At 38.4% G+C, this 6,515-nt stretch overlaps 1 long non-coding RNA gene across 1 annotated transcript; it reads left to right on the top strand.

The window, feature by feature from the left end:
- The first annotated feature begins 2,200 nt into the window (after positions 1–2,200).
- LOC134802958 (uncharacterized) lies at positions 2,201–4,494 on the top strand. The gene is made up of 2 exons (XR_010145913.1): positions 2,201–2,411; positions 2,649–4,494. It is a non-coding gene; the product is annotated as an uncharacterized LOC134802958 (long non-coding RNA).
- Positions 4,495–6,515: the final 2,021 nt, after the last annotated feature.

Genomic DNA, 6,515 nt, shown 5'->3' with positions numbered 1-6,515 from the left:
GCCTTAGTTTGTTTACAGAAGCTGAGAGGAGCTGCATATTTACTGGTTGCCAGACTGTCGCTGGAAGTTGGAAATCGCGTGAGTTGCGTCCATTGTTTTATGATTTGTAACTGTGTTGAGTGTACCTCACAAAGCCGGCGTGATGGGTTCTAGTTAGGAAAATATGAGAACAGACACCTACCTACGAGATATCTACTCTAGCCTTTAATGGTCAGAATCAGAATGTATGTAAAAAAACTTTTGGTACGTGGACTTGTAATCTGCTGTTAAGACGATGTAAGGCTGTTTAACGATTTTCTGAGCACTATGGCATGTAATACCGTCACAACTTGAATAGCTTCTAGCAAAATGCACCTTAATTTTTTTGTGTGGAGACGTACTATTTCAAATTGTGTCGTGGACCAAATAATATTATCGTGAGAAGCGTCACGAGTGGTTGATGCCATTATTCGATCACACTGTGAATATAAAATTCTCACCTTTAAGTATGATTTCTATTTTGCTAGCTTGTGCCTATGATGGTGGTAAGTAATATGTGCGTGATATTTTTTTTGATATGAAAAGTAAACCGAGAACTTAGTGGTAAAGTTCATGACCGTTGACGGATAGTTCTGACTTAGTTTTAATCATGTGCAATTGTGCATTCCTTTGATTACTTAAAATGACTTCACATCCAAAATTAACTAGTCAAAACGAAACGTAAACGTAATGAGTGAAAATTGTGTGTTCCTATTTGAAGAACCTAAATGGTGATTATTTTAACCGCATCGAAGCCGAAGGAATCCTTTTGTGGTCATTTTTGCAGTCAGATTTTAGAGTTTACAGTACCTACAGAACAATTTTAAATTTGGACCCGACATTTAATTTTTCAATAATTCTGTGATTCAGTGATATGTTGTTTGCCATGTGTATCTGTCAAAGGGCCATTATGATTATCAAATTGAATTTGATGAACAATGATAAAATAATTTAAAATTAATTGATTAACTTTGGAGGATTCGATTTGACACTTGATTTGACTTACTTATCACTCAATGGGTTAAGATAATTTTGCATATTGCATGAATAATAATAGCTGAGTAAGCAGTTTGAGAAGGATATTATTCATTGATTTATTAAAACACTACCTATTTAAAGGGACACATTTTGGGATTAGATTTCTCTACGTAGGTATACCACTTTCCGCGTTGGTTTTATGACATTGTCGTAAGAAACGAAACGTGAAGTTCATGCCTCTTTGAGGATAGTTTATTTGAGAGGTTCATCACTTGAGTTGGCGGTCGCAACCGGAACCTGAGTTGTCCAGAGGGCGTTTGAGGGCTGGGTGCTGGAGGGCACAGTCCTATTCGTAACTGCAATTCATGGGGGTTTCGGACCGGGCGATGAGGCTAGCTGTGTGTTGGAACCAAGCTGTTGTAAAGCCAAGGTGTTGGCACTGTTATTTGGAAGTTGGTGTTGACTTGTAGGCATTGGTTGATGTATGTGAAAAGAAAGTATTAATGACTAATTATGTGTGTATGCCAAAGAAAAAAAAAAACGTGTCAATGATTATGTGCAGATAGACACATTTTTAGTTTTTCGCTCGACACTCAAAGCTGTGCGCGCGTGCGTCCATTAGGGACAAAACACACGCAACGTGATTTAAAATTCCTCATATTATGGTTATGATTATTGTTCCCCTTAAATGTGAAGGCAAATGACAGAACGGTTTTGGCATGCTATTTTAGTATTTTTCGGTAGAAGGCAGCAAAAATGAGACTTGAAAAAAAAGGGAAAATAACGCTTTGTCTATTACACTTATTATCCAAAATTATTAAAGTATGTTACTACGTACGCTATTACGCACGTTATGGAACTAGTACAAAAAGTTGTTCGTACTCCTTACAGTAATTATAATGTTCCTTATGATCTTTTACGAAACTAGTTGTCGATGTGTAGCGAATAGAGTCGAACGCATTTATTTTCTGTTTGATCGATAAAGAAGTTAGCAAAATTTGAGTACCTGCAGCGGTTTGATTTAGAATAGAAATTCTGCCACTAATACCTGTTACGCTAGAGCGTTCGTTGTAAAACGAGTTGTGAACTTCTTTATTAATTTCATGCATGTTCAACCTTTTTGAACCTCTTTGAGAGCTATTTGGTTTTTGAAGTATTGTGTCAGTCAGCTAAAGACAAGTCGTGTCAGTGTGTAAATATCACATAATGATCAAGTTTTCTTGCCTTTTTCTTAATAAAAAATATGAAAGCGATAAAAAAAAAATACAATTTGGTTTTCGTAGAAAGTATAATACTGGACTTACCTGATAATATATCAAGTTTTGAAAATTTCTCAAGCTGTCTTGTAAATGTGTTGTCCGTACAGAAGGAATAAAATAGAGAAGTCGGTTTAAACTGAACTGAACGCAATTTTGGTACGTGTTTAAACTATTTAATATGAGAATCGAATAAGTAAACTGTCGTAGTCCTATTCCGAAACTTAAAATTACGTGTCGATTAATTACAATGTGCTTCTATTTGTTTATGGAATTAATGATTGTGTTTAGGAATACACAAATAATTAATGGTGCCAAAATTTAATCAAAATATTCAGGGTATGGTAGAAAGCTGGTTTGAAATCAATTGACCTGGCTCAATCTTTTTATACTTAGGCGGGTGATCGAACGAGCGAGCGAAGCGAAGTGAAGTTCTTACATTCAACTTGGAACACACCGCTGGCTAGGGGCACGTCCCGGCATTTCGATGTTTTTAAGCTGAGCTATCAGAGGATAGTTTGATACACAATAACTTAAGTAAATTTGTTCTAATTTAAATGAAATTGGGTAAACGTGTAGTTGAGGGCATTGTATTTTAGTCATTAAATTATGAGCAGGCTCGATCAAGGTGTTATTGAGTTAGAAGAGCTTAAAAGGCTAGAAAGCTATTTGTGAGGGGTCTTGCTTTTCTGGTCATCTTATTTGCAAGAAAGTATGGTCGAGTTTGGTATCAAATGAAAGTGCTCGGCTTTTATAATATTGTTTTTAAGTTTACCATTTTTAAATAATTAACAAGATAAAAATAAACATAATATAGGTATTTGACATTTGACAAGAAAGATAACGGCTTACCACAGATACAGTTTATTTTAATCTCTATGGTGTTGTGATGGGCTCCGCAGACCTTGCAATAAATCACATGCGGTTTTCGATCCTTTGCCGACTAAGTAGTAGGTTCATTAAATTGATCTAACTTTTTGGCGAACCGCGAGTTCTCAGTTCGGGGCGAACTATTAGTTTAAATCAAACTTACTAAACATTTTAACCATGAGATAACGGAGATGGTACACGCGTCTTGGGTGAGAGGCCATTGTGTGCGTGCAGCCAAGTATCTTTCAAACGGATAAACTAATTTCATCGCTGTTTTCTGTGATCCTAGCTAACATTTTGAAGTAATGATTAAAATGGCAAATAGATCTGGATCAAGGTATCAATGAAATCAAATAAGAAAATCTATTAGTGGGAACACTAAACTTTTAGGGAATACTAAACGTTTAAGTAAAGAATATGTGCGCAGATAATGTTCATAAAATCAGTTAAATATGGAAAACCATTTATTTTCGAGAACTCAATACAAGATGTGTTTCAACTGAGGGGAATCTCTGTGGTGAGGTTCATTTAAAAGCTAGTTTGTATTGTATCTTTATGGTGATATTATTTTCACGCTGTTTGGATTATGGTGATATTATTTTCACGCTGTTGCATTTTAAGTCTCTTAATGAATTGTTCGAAATGTATCTCTACCCCATTTCCGTTGAAATATGGCCTGATTGAATATCGTGATGCTACTGATGCTGAAATTGTTCATTCACAACAATGATCTATGTGCGTGTTATTGAAAGAGTTGAGTTGAGTTGCCTGTCAGTATCCAAAAGTTATGGAGGAACTTACTTTGGTCAGGTAGGCCGAGCAATGAGCTTAGATACCTCAGATTGTTGTATTCTGTCCGCAGATGTATGCAGTGATGCATACAATGTCAGGATGCCGTGGTGGTGCAGATGATCTGCGCTCTACAGTCTCTTTTGGGAGAAGAAGATCTCATCTTTGCTCTAGTCTACCAGTGAAAATCATAAAGGGGGATTGATAACGTACGGAGGGACCCGTACAATGTCAGGTTGGCCGTGTCGGAGAATGGCTGAAATGTGCCATCTATCGCCTTCAAGAGGCGTTTTGTCATGCAAACCTTGACAAATAGAGCAAACTAGGGTGTTACGTACACTTGAGTGGCGTTCGACGCAGTTCCGCCAAGACGTCATAGAGTGCGCTCTTAAAACAATTGAAGTCCAGAACAATTGAAGTTATGCTGTCAATCAATCTTCAGAAGGAGCACGATGAGAACGAACGGGGGAAGATGACGTCTGTGGCGGCTCCTGGGTCTAATCCACTGGTTTGCTTAAGATAAGAAACGTAACGCGTGCTGTGATTTGTAATGAGTCTTGTGCAGTAAAGATTGTGAGTTGAACATCGTATTTCATTGAAGGCCCTCGTCATCCACGATTGAAGGTTCTGATGTGCTGCCGATAGTATGATACGCCCACAATTCCCGACATATATGATTCTTGCAAGTATGCAAAACATTTCTATGCCATAAGATTTTATGCTTGTAGTACTTTATGCTTAATGGCGAATTATGCAAAAACAAATTATTACAAATAAAATTATGCGAAATGAAACAGATACCAGCGGGCTCAGCACGGTTCCATTTTTATCGACTATCACTATGCGCGTCCCTTTCGCACTTACATACTTGTTAGAACGTGACAGGCATGGTGACAAGGGATAAAAACGCGACCGTGCTAAGCCGCCAGGTCTCGATTCGGACATTAAATTTATGACAAAAGATACTTCGATCAATAAAAATTATGCGTAGAGTATGTATGCGCAACAATCCAGTACCAAGTGAGTTTATGCTAACAGTATGTTATGCCTAAAGGTATTATGCACAATAGAATTATTACAAAAAAAAATATGCCAAAGATAGGGGAACCCCGAGCCCCACGTAGGGCCGAAGGCCCGAAGCGTCCAGGACGTCAGTGCTTTAGCACAGAACAATAGTACAAGTGTCTAAATTCGAAGGCCGAAGGCCGAGCTCCGCGTAGGTCCGAAGGCCCGAAGCGTCCAGTCCAGAATGTCAGTGCTTTAGCACAGAGCAATAGTACAAGTGTCTAAATGCGAAGGCCGAAGGCCGAGCTCCGCGTAGGGCCGAAGGCCCGAAGCGTCCAGTATGTCAGTGCTTACACAGAACAATAGTACAAGTGGCTAAATGCGAAGGCCGAAGGCCGAGCTCCGCGTAGGGCCGAAGGCCCGAAGCGTCCAGGATGTTAGTGCCTAAACACATAACAATAGTATAAGTGCCTAAATTCGAAGGCCGAAGGCCGAGCTCCGCTCCTTTTTTTTGTATATACTATGAATAATGTTCATTCAGAGCCAAACTAAACACCGTACGTCTTAAGGACTCCCGGTGTCTACAACAACATAGAATGGTTGGTTAATATAAATATACATGTCGCAGACCGTCTATAATGAATGTATGACGGCTGCATTTGATGGAATGTCAAGTATTGAAATAGTCTATGCTTGAGTGTGTTTGACTGCGATACATTGACTTTTATTTGAATGACCCAAACAGCTTCTTTAATGGATTGGTTCCTGGCTGATTCTGAGGACAGCCCGAAATGAGATGGCATCCTGAGGGGCTACCGCGAAAACCGAAATTCGCAAATTGCGGGGATCTTACTCTTTTACTCCAATGAAGGCGTAATTAGAGTGACAGAGAAAAATGCCCGCAATTGACGATTTTCGGTATTGGCGGTAGCCCTACTGAGTGGAACCGTCAGTCAGATTTGAATTGGAAAAGTGTCGCAGTCAACCGCGCTGCATTCCTATAATTAATATTTTATGAATTCTATCGTTTTAGCTGTGCCGTTCATGGAGTATCTTTAATTTATGTAGGTACTCCTCGACATACATTTATTATGTAGGTAGGTACCTACTTGAAATACAGTGAAAGAAACTAAAAGAAGTACTTAGTTTGTAGGGCGTGTTAAAACACCAATAATCGAACGAGCGAGCGAAGCGAAGCGAAGTTCTTACATTCAACTTTGAACACGCGGCTGGCTAGCGGCACGCGTCCCGACATTTCGATGTTTTTCAGCTGAACTGTCAGAAGATAGTTTGAATCTCTATAACTTAAGTAAATTTGTTCTAATTTAAATTAAATTGGGTAAACGTGTAGTCGAGGGCATTATATTTTAGTCATTAAATTATGAGCAGGCTCGATCAAGGGGTTATTGAGCTAGAGGAGCTTAGAAGGCCAAAAAGCTGTTTGTGAGGAGTCTTGCAATTCTGGTCATTTTATTTGCAAAAACATGGTCGAGTTTAGTATCAAATGAAAGTGTACGGCTTACACTTTTATAATATCGTTTTTAAATTTACCATTTTGAAATAATTAGCAAGATAAATATAGGCATTTGACATTTAACA

Source organism: Cydia splendana, chromosome 25 (genome assembly GCF_910591565.1).
Source record: "Cydia splendana chromosome 25, ilCydSple1.2, whole genome shotgun sequence".
In the NCBI taxonomy this organism is placed as follows: domain Eukaryota; kingdom Metazoa; phylum Arthropoda; class Insecta; order Lepidoptera; family Tortricidae; genus Cydia; species Cydia splendana.
This window is presented reverse-complemented; position numbering and strand designations above follow the sequence as displayed.